The sequence below is a fragment of the Oncorhynchus keta genome, chromosome 21 (assembly GCF_023373465.1).
Source record: "Oncorhynchus keta strain PuntledgeMale-10-30-2019 chromosome 21, Oket_V2, whole genome shotgun sequence".
Classification (NCBI taxonomy): domain Eukaryota; kingdom Metazoa; phylum Chordata; class Actinopteri; order Salmoniformes; family Salmonidae; genus Oncorhynchus; species Oncorhynchus keta.
Window position 1 is genome coordinate 43,225,426 of NC_068441.1, and position 12,807 is coordinate 43,238,232.

General features: G+C 42.5%; 1 long non-coding RNA gene across 1 annotated transcript; it reads right to left on the reverse strand.

Moving 5' to 3' along the window:
- Positions 1-35: 35 nt before the first annotated feature.
- LOC127910381 (uncharacterized) lies at positions 36-12,035 on the reverse strand. The gene is made up of 4 exons (XR_008074619.1): positions 9,638-12,035; positions 2,612-9,083; positions 1,444-1,617; positions 36-1,357 (listed from the first exon to the last, which is right to left on the reverse strand). It is a non-coding gene; the product is annotated as an uncharacterized LOC127910381 (long non-coding RNA).
- Positions 12,036-12,807: the final 772 nt, after the last annotated feature.

Here is a 12,807-nt window from a genome sequence, read left to right on the forward strand (position 1 = left end):
TTGTACAGTTGCCAGAAAATGAGTCTTTCCAATTGATTCTAACACACTGAATTCTGTCAGATAAATATGAATCCATACATGTTAAGGCACTGGGAGAGAAATTAAACATTGAATGTTTTGAAAGTAGAACACTGATTTACAGTATAAAATAATTTTTGCAAATCTAAAAACACAGGTCCTACCACTCCCCCTTTGTTAGTGTTAATAATATAATAATAATAATATATGCCATTTAGCAGACGCTTTTATCCAAAGCGACTTACAGTCATGTGTGCATACATTCTACGTATGGGTGGTCCCGGGAATCGAACCCACTAACCCTGGCGTTACAAGCGCCGTGCTCTACCAACTGTGCTACAGAAAAAATAATATACAATATCTATACAATATACAATATCTTGCACAGTTACCCCTATCAGCTGGATTTTGTAGTGGCTTTTTCCCAGCAAGAAAACCAAATAATAACCAAATAATGTCACTCAAACAGAAGGAGGAACTACCAAAAAGTCACTGACCACAACCAAAATCAAACAAGTGGGATTTAGCAGTGGTGTTAAGTACCTAAGTAAAAAGTACTACTGGGTTGTTCAATATAAGGAATTTTAAATGATTTATACTTTTACTTTCGATACTGAAGTATATTTAAAACCAAATATTTTTAGACTTTTACTGAAGTAGTATTTTACTGAGTGACTTTCACTTGAGTCATTTTCTATTAAGGTATCTTTACTTTTACTTAAGTATGAAGATTGGTTACTTTTCCACCACTATTTTAGGAGGGGTTCTGAAAGACTCATGGGGTGTCCACTGAAAGTTGACTAGCAACAACAACTGGAACCTAAGACACCCACCATGACCACCCACTAAATTTGCAGAAGAGGCAATCAAAAGAAAAACCTACACCAAACTGAAAGACAGGAAGCAGACCAGAAAGTGGAGCAAAATTAAAACGGGGAAGATCAGACAAAGGAATGTTTTTCTAGAAATCAAATAGGGAGATATTTAGCTAAATGAGAACCAATGTTGATCAACCTAATCACAATGGTTATAAACTAAACATAAAAAATATCATTTTCATGCTCAATACATTTTGGATAGATTATATAAATGTTAAGAAAATGTCAGATTACCAGAACTATCCTCTGCATGGACCCCTGTACTACATCTTAGTCAGAATACTTCTTACTGTTTGGCGGAAGCCACTTCATACTGTCAGCTTTCCTGATTGATGCAGATTGTTCCAGACCCCTGTATTTTCCTCTGGGTATTGAGCTGGTCTCAGACTCAGTTATGAAACTCATAGAATTATTTTGACAGCTTCCCAGAGACTGGCTACGAGATCTGTCATCTTCATTCACTGTGGAACAACACAACAAGATGGGGAGTTGGACACCGGAAGTCAGAGTAAGATAATAGAAATTAAGTTACCAGCTTATAGCTTACTGTTAGGAGGAAGCCACTGATAGTTCTCTGCTCTCTTTCCTGGTTTTGTCAGCATCATCAGTCGTCCATTTCCTCCAGTGGATCCTGATCTTATCTCAGATTCAGCTATGGAGCTCAGGGAGCCATATGCAGAGGTTCTCTGAGACTGGTAGTCAGATCAGTCATCTCCACTCACTGTGGTATAAAATAAGAACATTAATTAGAACCAGTGTTGATCAACCTAATCACAATGGTTATAAAGTAAACAAAATGGCAATGTTCATGCTGGAAAAATGGTGTTATTTGAATTTGAGATAGATTCTACATGTTTTTATCAAATGTCAGATTTGCAGAAATATACTCTGCATAGACCCCTGTACATCTTAGTCAGAATTATTCTTACTGTTTGGAGGAAGCCACTTCATACTGTCAGTTTTCCTGATTGGTGCAGATTGTTTGATCTGATCAGGAAACACATCTCCACTGTTTCCTGCCACCATCTCTTCTATCATCTCCAGCAGCTCTGTGACCTGAGTGCTATCTCCCTCGTTGACATTGTTAAGAACATGATACATGTTTCTACATTTCTCAACAAGCCACTGGAGGGCCTCCCCCTCACTTTCAATGTGCTGTTCAATGGCTGTGTTTCCCAGACAGTCCCCATAGGTGAACAGCACTATAGTGTGACTCCAGACTGCCTCACTGAGAAGCTCCAGGTGTTCCTCTATTGCTTTTCTTTCTCAGTGAATTAAACATCCCCCCGTATGACCAGGAGGAGAGTGTGGGGTCCTGGGACACACTGACCCACACTGTGCATAATCTCCTGTTTAACCATTCTAGGAGTGAACTCTATGTGGAGATTTCCCCACCAGCCTAGAGTGTCTACCACAGGGAGCTGCCTCCCTGCTACTTTTGAGCACCGAGCAGCTGCATAATCTCCTGTTTAACCATTCTAGGAGTGAACTCTATGTGGAGATTTCCCTGAACTCTTCCCACCAGCCTAGAGTGTCTACTCTTCCCATATAATCAGGGAGCTGGCCTCCCCAGGATGCTAACTCTTTGAGCACCGAGCAGCTACCCTCAGGCACTCCTTTCTGCCCAGGATGGTGTTACCTGCTGAACTCTTCCCATATAATCTAGCCCCGAGCAGCTACCCACAGGCACTCCTTTCTGCCCAGGATGGTGTTACCTGCTGAACTCTTCCCAGATAATCTAGCCCCGAGCAGCACAATCCTCAGCATTGAGAGATGGACGGAGTCACCTGGCAGAGAGATAGAACAGACTTTTTAGGTGATGACATACATGACTATAGGAATGAAATGGCCATTGTTCGGAATAAACTGTTTGCTAAATTGATATTCCATTGACTGTTGCCATGTACATGAGACATACAGTATGTTGTAAGACATATGCCTTAGCTCTGTGTCAGAAATTATAGTATATTGTGACACAGAGCAAAATAGGTAAGTTTTTCAGCTAAATAACTATAAAATGTTCTAAAAATTGACAAGCGTCATTAACGTCAGATAAACATCCCCATTAGTCTCACAATGATCTCTCTGTTGCTGCACCTTCAGTCTCCGTTTCACTCCCTTCATCCTCTGCTTTCCTTCTGTCTTCAATCTTTTCTAGTATCCCTCTCTTTAGCTTATAAAGGCCTCTGTTTACTGTCACCATCTTCTCTATCTTCTCCAGCAGCGCTGTGACATCTCCCCTGTTCTTAGTGTTAAGGACATGATACCTGTTATCACATTTCTCAACAAGCCTTCCCTTCTCTCTGAATATGCTGCTCAATGGTCGTTTGTCCCAGTCTTTTCCCATATGTGAAAAGCGCTATAGTGTGACTCCAGACTCTCTCACCTGAGAAGCTCCAGGTGATCCCCTACTGCTTCTCTGTGTTCCTCTGTGAATGAATCATCCCCCCCCCCGTATGACCAGGAGGAGAGTGTGTGGTCATGGGGGACACTGAGACACACTGAGCACAATCTCCTGTTTAATCAGCTCAGGAGTGGACACTACAGGGTAATTTCCCCACCAGCCTGGAGTGTCGACCACAGTGACCTGCCTCCCTGCAACGTCTCTCCATCTCTTCACACACTGAGCAGCTCTCCTCAGGTCAAACTCATCTCTGCCGAGGATGGCGTTTCCTGCTGAACTCTTCCCAGCTAATCTAGATCTCAGCAGGAAAATCTGCAGTTCTGAGAGATGGGGAAAGTTACCTGGCAGCATGATTTAAATTATTATTATTTTTATCATGTTAGCATTCATTTTTCCATGTATTTGTTCAGTGCACCAGTGCATTTACATTTATCTGGGAACTAATTTATAGAAATGTGTAATTTCATTCGTAACTCAGTTCTTTAAAAATACTGTATGTTTATTTGATTTTTTACATTTTCATGCAAAATCCAACGTGAATAATAAGTTTGACAGGCATATAAATCACTTTTTTATTTCAACATATCGGTATGCACAATTTATGATCAAATCAGGCCCCTGATATTTATGATATAATTGCTGTCAGTAGATGTTTTTGTCAACCTACTATTTTCAATGTAGTTGGGTATCGTTATACATTACATTTGCAAATCTGGTCATTTATATTAATAACAGCATTTTGGCAGTCAAAATCTATAATATCTCTATTATTCCATGTTCAGTACTTACAATATAAACACCTACAACAAGGCAACAGTAAACATGTCTCCCCTCCACCTTGGGCCAATTACTGACAAAGTTTCAAACTAGACTACAGAGCCCCACAGTGGAGATGTCATAACATTCTAGTGGTCAAACAGGGAAAAGGTTCCAATCATTTTTCCACTTTTTATTTTATTTTATTTTTTACATCTATTGTCTGTGATTTACGTTCCATTTCTGCAGTACAGTTGATAACCATTGCTATGAACGCTAAGAAGCCAACCTTACTGAAGCATAAATCACTCGTTAGCCTATCCCTCTGTGCTGGCACAAATCTAATAATCACTGGGATCTTCTCAGGATGTCTCACCCTTGGCTCATACTTCTCTATTTTCTTCACTGCCTCAGCATATGTCACCTTCTGCGCTACTCTGACTCTGACTCTGGCCATTTCAACCTGCCTCTCTCGCACCAGACACTCCCGATCCCCAGCAACATGGACACCCCTACAAATCAAATGAAATGTTTTTATAAAGCCCTTCTTACATCAGCTGATACAGTGCCTTGCGAAAGTATTCGGCCCCCTTGAACTTTGCGACCTTTGCCACATTTCAGGCTTCAAACATAAAGATATAAAACTGTATATTTTTGTGAAGAATCAACAAGAAGTGGGACACAATCATGAAGTGGAACGACATTTATTGGATATTTCAAACATTTTTAACAAATCAAAAACGGAAAAATTGGGCGTGCAAAATTATTCAGCCCCTTTACTTTCAGTGCAGCAAACTCTCTCCAGAAGTTCAGTGAGGATCTCTGAATGATCCAATGTTGACCTAAATGACTAATGATGATAAATACAATCCACCTGTGTGTAATCAAGTCGTATAAATGCACCTGCACTGTGATAGTCTCAGAGGTCCGTTAAAAGCGCAGAGAGCATCATGAAGAACAAGGAACACACCAGGCATGTCCGAGATACTGTTGTGAAGAAGTTTAAAGCCGGATTTGGATACAAAAAGATTTCCCAAGCTTTAAACATCTCAAGGAGCACTGTGCAAGCGATAATATTGAAATGGAAGGAGTATCAGACCACTGCAAATCTACCAAGACCTGGCCGTCCCTCTAAACTTTCAGCTCATACAAGGAGAAGACTGATCAGAGATGCAGCCAAGAGGCCCATGATCACTCTGGATGAACTGCAGAGATCTACAGCTGAGGTGGGAGACTCTGTCCATAGGACAACAATCAGTCGTATATTGCACAAATCTGGCCTTTATGGAAGAGTGGCAAGAAGAAAGCCATTTCTTAAAGATATCCATAAAAAGTGTCATTTAAAGTTTGCCACAAGCCACCTGGGAGACACACCAAACATGTGGAAGAAGGTGCTCTGGTCAGATGAAACCAAAATGGAACTTTTGGCAACAATGCAAAACGTTATGTTTGGCGTAAAAGCAACACAGCTCATCACCCTGAACACACCATCCCCACTGTCAAACATGGTGGTGGCAGCATCATGGTTTGGGCCTGCTTTTCTTCAGCAGGGACAGGGAAGATGGTTAAAATTGATGGGAAGATGGATGGAGCCAAATACAGGACCATTCTGGAAGAAAACCTGATGGAGTCTGCAAAAGACCTGAGACTGGGACGGAGATTTGTCTTCCAACAAGACAATGATCCAAAACATAAAGCAAAATCTACATTGGAATGGTTCAAAAATAAACATATCCAGGTGTTAGAATGGCCAAGTCAAAGTCCAGACCTGAATCCAATCGCGAATCTGTGGAAAGAACTGAAAACTGCTGTTCACAAATGCTCTCCATCCAACCTCACTGAGCTCGAGATGTTTTGCAAGGAGGAATGGGAAAAAATGTCAGTCTCTCGATGTGCAAAACTGATAGAGACATACCCCAAGCGACTTACAGCTGTAATCGCAGCAAAAGGTGGCGCTACAAAGTATTAACTTAAGGGGGCTGAATAATTTTGCACGCCCAATTTTTCAGTTTTTGATTTGTTAAAAAAGTTTGAAATATCCAATAAATGTCGTTCCACTTCATGATTGTGTCCCACTTATTGTTGATTCTTCACAAAAAAATACAGTTTTATATCTTTGTTTGAAGCCTGAAATGTGGCAAAAGGTCGCAAAGTTCAAGGGGGCCGAATACTTTCGCAAGGCACTGTATCTCAAAGTGCTGTACAGAAACCCAGCCTAAACCCCAAACAGCAAGCAATGCAGGTGTAGAAGCACGGTGGCTAGGAAAAACTCCCTAGAAAAGCCAGAACCTAGGAAGAAACCTAGAGAGGAACCAGGATATGAGGGGTGGCCAGTCCTATTCTGGCTGTACCAGGTGGAGATTATAACGGAACATGGCCAAGATGTTCAAATGTTCACAGATGACCAGCAGGGTCAAATAATAATAATCACAGTGGATGTAGGGGGTGCAACAGGTCAGCACCTCAGTAGTAAATGTCAGTTGGCTTTTCATAGCCGATCATTCAGAGTATCTCTACCACTCCTGCTGTCTCTAGAGAGTTGAAAACAGCAGGTCTGGGACAGGTAGCACATCCGGTGAACAGGTCAGGGTTCCATAGCCGCAGGCAGAACAGTTGAAACTGGAGCAGCAGCACACACACAACTTCTTCCCACCGAAACAACACAAGCCACCTGCTCCACCTGTCCCAACTAACATTTACCCGGCCCCCACCACCGTTGGACATTTATCGTTGTTACAGCTGTTAATATGCATATATTATTCTTATTTATATTATATATATTTGTATTATTGTTTCCTTAATTCATAACAATATCTAAAGAAATCCACAGACTCTCACACACGCACCCCTATTTTTATATATTTTCAATCTCTCCTTGTCTCAGTCTATAATCCCAAAATGTTTAAAACTGACCACAATTGTCCCTGTTCCCAAGAGCTCCAATGTAACATGAATAAATGACTATCGCCCTGTAGCACTCACATCTGTAATGAAGAAGTGCTTTGAAAGGCTGGTCATGAAACCATCAACACCATCTTCCTAGACCCACTCCAATTCGCATACCACCCCAACAGGTCCACAGATGATGCAATCGCAATCACACTGTACACTGCCCTATCCCATCTGGACAAGAGGAATACCTATGTAAGAATGCTGTTCATTGACAACAGCTCAGCATTCAACACCATAGTACCCTCCAAGCTCATAATCAAGCTGGAGGCCCTGGGTCTCAACCCCTCTGCAATTGGATCCTGGACTTTCTGACGGGCCTCCCCCATGTGGTGAAGGTAGGAAACAACATCTCCACTTCCCTGACCCTCAACACTGGGTCCCCACAAGGGTGCGTGCTCAGCCCCCTCCTGTACTCCCTGTTCACCCACGACTGCATGGCCATGCACGCCTCCAACTCAATCATCAAGTTTGCAGACGACACAACAGTAGTAGGCCTGAGTAACAACAACGACGAGACAGCCGACAGGGAGGAGGTTAGGGCACTCGGAGTGTGGTGTCAGGAACACAACCTCTCACTCAATGTCAACAAAGGAGATGATCGTGGACTTCAGGAAACAGCAGAGGGAGCACCACCCATCCAAATTGAAGGGACAGCAGTGGAGAAGGTGGAAAGTTTTAAACATACACATCACAGGCAAACTGAAACGATCCACCCACACAGGCAGTGTGGTGCTTCAACCTCAGGAGGCTAAAGAGATTTGGCTTGTCACCTAAAACCCTGCCAAACTTTTACAGATACACAATTGAGAGAATCCTGTCAGGCTGTATCACAGCCTGGTACAACAACTGCACCGGCCTCAACTGCAAGGCTCTCCAGAGGGTGGTGCCGTCTGCACAACGCATCACCAGGGGCAAACTACCTGCCCTCCATGACACCGACAGCACCTGATGTTACAGGAAGGCCAAAAAGATCATCAAGGACAACAACCACCCGAGCCACTGCCTGTTCACACCGCTACCATCCAGAAGGCGAGGTCAGTACAGGTACATCAAAGCTGGGACAGAGAGACTGAAAAATAGCTTCCATCTCAAGGCCATCAGACTGCTAAACAGCCATCACTAACTGAGAGAGGCTGCTGCTGCCTACATTGAAGCCCCATCCCAGGCCACTTTAATAAATGGATCACTTGTCACTTTAAACAATGCCACATTGTATGATATGAGTGATGCCGCTCGGCCATCACTCATCCATATATTTATATGTACAGTCGTGGCCAAAAGTTTTGAGAATGACACAAATATACATTTTCACAAAGTCTGCTGCCTCAATTTGTATGATGGCAATTTCCATGTACTCCAGAATGTTATGAAGAGTGATCAGATCAATTGCAATTAATTGCAAAGTCCCTCTTTGCCATGCAAATAAACTGAATCCCAAAAAAACATTTCCACTGCATTTCAGCCCTGCCACAAAAGGACCAGCTGACATCAGTGATTCTCTTGTTAAAACAGGTGTGAGTGTTGACGAGGACAAGGCTGGAGATCACTCTGTCATGCTGATTGAGTTTGAATAACAGACTGGAAGCTTCAAAAGGAGGGCGGTGCTTGGAATCATTGTTCTTCCTCTGTCAACCATGGTTACCTGCAAGGAAACACGTGCCGTCATCATTGCTTTGAACAAAAGGGGTTTACAGGCAAGGATATTGCTTCCAGTAAGATTGCACCTAAATCAACCATTTATCGGATCATCAAGAACTTCAAGGAGAGGGGGTAAAGTCATTTTCTCTCTGATGAATCAACTTTCCGATTGCTTGGGGCATCCGGAAAAAAGCTTGTCCGGAGAAGACAAGGTGAGTGCTACCATCAGTCCTGTGTCATGCCAACAGCAAAGCATCCTGAGACCATTCATGTGTGGGGTTGCTTCTCAGCTAAGGGACTGGGCTCACTCACAATTTTGCCTAAGAACACAGCCATGAATAAAGAATGGTACCAACACATCCTCCGAGAGCAACTTCTCCCAACCACCCAGGAACAGTTTGGTGACGAACAATGCATTTTCCAGCATGATGGAGCACCTCATCCCTAAAGCCAACACCTCATTTGGCCGCCTTTCGTTCCAGTACTCTGCTGCCTGTGACTGGAACGAATTGCAAAAATCGCTGAAGTTGGAGACTTTTATCTCCCTCTCCAACTTCAAACATCAGCTATCCGAGCAGCTAACCGATCGCTGCAGCTGTACATAGTCTATAGGTAAATAGCTCACCCTTTTTCACCTACCTCATTCCCATACTGTTTTTATACTGTTTTTATTTATTTACTTTTCTGCTCTTTTGCACACCAATATCTCTACCTGTACATGCCCATCTGATCATTTATCACTCCAGTGTTAATCTGCAAAATTGTATTATTCGCCTACCTCCTCATGCCTTTTGCACACATTGTATATAGACTGCCCATTTTTTTCTACTGTGTTATTGACTTGCTAATTGTTTACTCCATGTGTAACTCTGTGTTGTCTGTTCACACTGCTATGCTTTATCTTGGCCAGGTCGCAGTTGCAAATGAGAACTTGTTCTCAACTAGCCTACCTGGTTAAATAAAGGTGAAATAAAAAAATAAAAATAAAAACCTTGCCATAAGGCAAAAGTGATAAATAACTGAGTGGCTCGGGAAACAAAACTTCAATATTTTGGGTCCATGGCCAGGAACCTCCTCAGACCTTAATCACGTTGAGAACTTGTGGTCAATCCTCAAGAGCCAGGGGGACAAACAAAAACCCACACATTCTGACAAACTCCAAGCATTGATTATGCAAGAGTGGGCTGCCATCAGTCAGGATGTGCCCCAGAAGTTAATTGACAGCATGTCAGGACTGATTGCAGAGGTCTTGAAAAAGAAGGGTCAACACTACAAATATTGACTCTTTGCATCAACTTCATGTAATTGTCAATAAAAGCATTTGACACTTATGAAATGCTTGTAATTTTACTTCAGTATTCCATAGTAACATCTGACAAAAATGTCTGAAGACACCGAGGCAGCAAACTTTCTTAAAATTAATATTTGTGTCATTCTCAACTTTTGGCAACGACTGTACATATTCTCATTCAGCCCTTTAGATTTGTGTGTATTAGGTAGTTGTTGGGTAATTGTTAGATTACTTGTTAGATATTACTGCACTGTCGGAACTAAAGGACAAGCATTTCGCTACACTCGCGTTAACATCTGCTAACCAAATGTATGGTTACACTCTCTCTCTCTCCAACACACACACTCACTCTAACACACTCACTCTCTCTCTAACACTCACTCACTCACCATCTCACTCTCTCTCCTCTCTCTCTCCCTCTCTCACATGCATGCCCATCTGCATTGATTGCAATTGGTGGTTCAGGCTCTTGTCAAACAGCATTACATATGTCCGTTGCCTGGACAACTCTCTGACTGTGAGGGACTTGAATGAAGTAAGGTGCGAGCCCAAATGTACTGAGATATGCACATATTATTTCGCCGCATGCAAATATCCATGCAATTTGGCTGTCCGGGAACATGGTTGGGAAAACGAGGCTCGTGTCTACACATGACTTATAAGAATAGTGTGAGTTCGCCACTTTCAGAGCCCACGATACTCCAGCATCTAGCATTTCATTCTTGTTTACCACAATCAATGTTTGCTTGGTAGCAGAGAAGGTGGTTGGCACGGCGGCTGACTCCGGGTTGAAGAAGCTAGTGATGTGGATAGAGGTCGTCGTCACGTGCAGCAGCACTGAGGTATTTTTTTCTCTGTCATGTGGGAAGTTAGCTCTGAAGCCTGAAATGTGGCAAAAGGTCGCAAAGTTCAAGGGGGCCGAATACTTTCGCAAGGCACTGTACAAGGTGATGTCTAGATGGTTATCAATATTAGTTATTGATTGTGTGGGCTGCTATCCTACTTGAAATCAAATCATGGAAGGGAATCAAATGGCCACACTAGCTACTGCCGACAACATGACTGTGATATGATCAGGTCTCAGGCATGGCTGTACAACACAATACAACACGGCTGCGCAAAACGGGCTTGAGTGGCAACAAATATGCCCAATTAGCTGATTCGAATTCCATACATCCACTCCTGGCGACACACCCACTCACCCACACTCCAGTTGCCATACTGGGCTGCAGCTACCCATACTTTCAGCAGAAGGCAAACGAGTAAGTGCAATGTCAATGATGGTCAACAGAAATGTTTCTTTAAAATATATTTGTAAACACCATTTAATTTATTCAATTGCAATCTGAGCACCTTTCGTTGACTGTTCCATTTATTCAGAATATGGCGGAAATTACATCTGTAGTCCTGTGATCTGCGTTGTCCTGTCTGGCTAAGTTAGTTCAAGGTTGGGCACTCGGAATGCCAGGGTTGTGTTTAATTCCTGCTGAGTTGCCAATACATACAATGTAAGTAGGCCTACTCACTGTTATAAGTTGCTTTAGATAAATGTGTCTGCTCAGTGGCATATATTATATTTATATACTATTTATTGAACTCCGCGACCAAGTCACTATTCACTTTACATGTGGAAATACAGTCATACTTGCCATAGCACATGGTAGTGTGTCTGATAACAAAATAGTGAAATAGTATTACTGTTAAACAACAGGAAATATTACATACATTTGCACCAAACTTTTGTAACAAAACATTCTCTTTATTTATCTTACATAGCATACAATATTTTTTAGAGTCGCAGTTTGAATGGGAACTGAAGCATGTTCCACAAGCAGACTCTCATCACAACTACAGTTTGAATGGGAACTGAAGCATGTTCCACAAGCAGACCCTCATCACAACTACAGTTTGAATGGGAACTGAAGCATGTTCCACAAGCAGACCCTCATCACAACTACAGTTTGAATGGGAACTGAAGCATGTTCCACAAGCAGACCCTCATCACAACTACAGTTTGAATGGGAACTGAAGCATGTTCCACAAGCAGACCCTCATCACAACTACAGTTTGAATGGGAACTGAAGCATGTTCCACAAGCAGACCATTTACAGTTTGAATGGGAACTGAAGCATGTTCCAAAGCAGACCCTCATCACAACTACAGTTTGAATGGGAACTGAAGCATGTTCAAGCAGACCCTCATCACAACTACAGTTTGAATGGGAACTGAAGCATGTTCCACAAGCAGACCCTCATCACAACTACAGTTTGAATGGGAACTGAAGCATGTTCCACAAGCAGACCCTCATCACAACTACAGTTTGAATGGGAACTGAAGCATGTTCCACAAGCAGACCCTCATCACAACTACAGTTTGAATGGGAACTGAAGCATGTTCCACAAGCAGACCCTCATCACAACTACAGTTTGAATGGGAACTGAAGCATGTTCCACAAGCAGACCCTCATCACAACTACAGTTTGAATGGGAACTGAAGCATGTTCCACAAGCAGACCCTCATCACAACTACAGTTTGAATGGGAACTGAAGCATGTTCCACAAGCAGACCCTCATCACAACTACAGTTTGAATGGGAACTGAAGCATGTTCCACAAGCAGACCCTCATCACAACTACAGTTTGAATGGGAACTGAAGCATGTTCCACAAGCAGACCTCATCACAACTACAGTTTGAATGGGAACTGAAGCATGTTCCACAAGCAGACTCTCATCACAACTACAGTTTGAATGGGAACTTTAAGCATGAGACCCTCATAACAGTTTGAATGGGAACTGAAGCATGTTCCACAAGCAGACCCTCATCACAACTACAGTTTGAATGGGAACTGAAGCATGTTCCACAAGCAGACT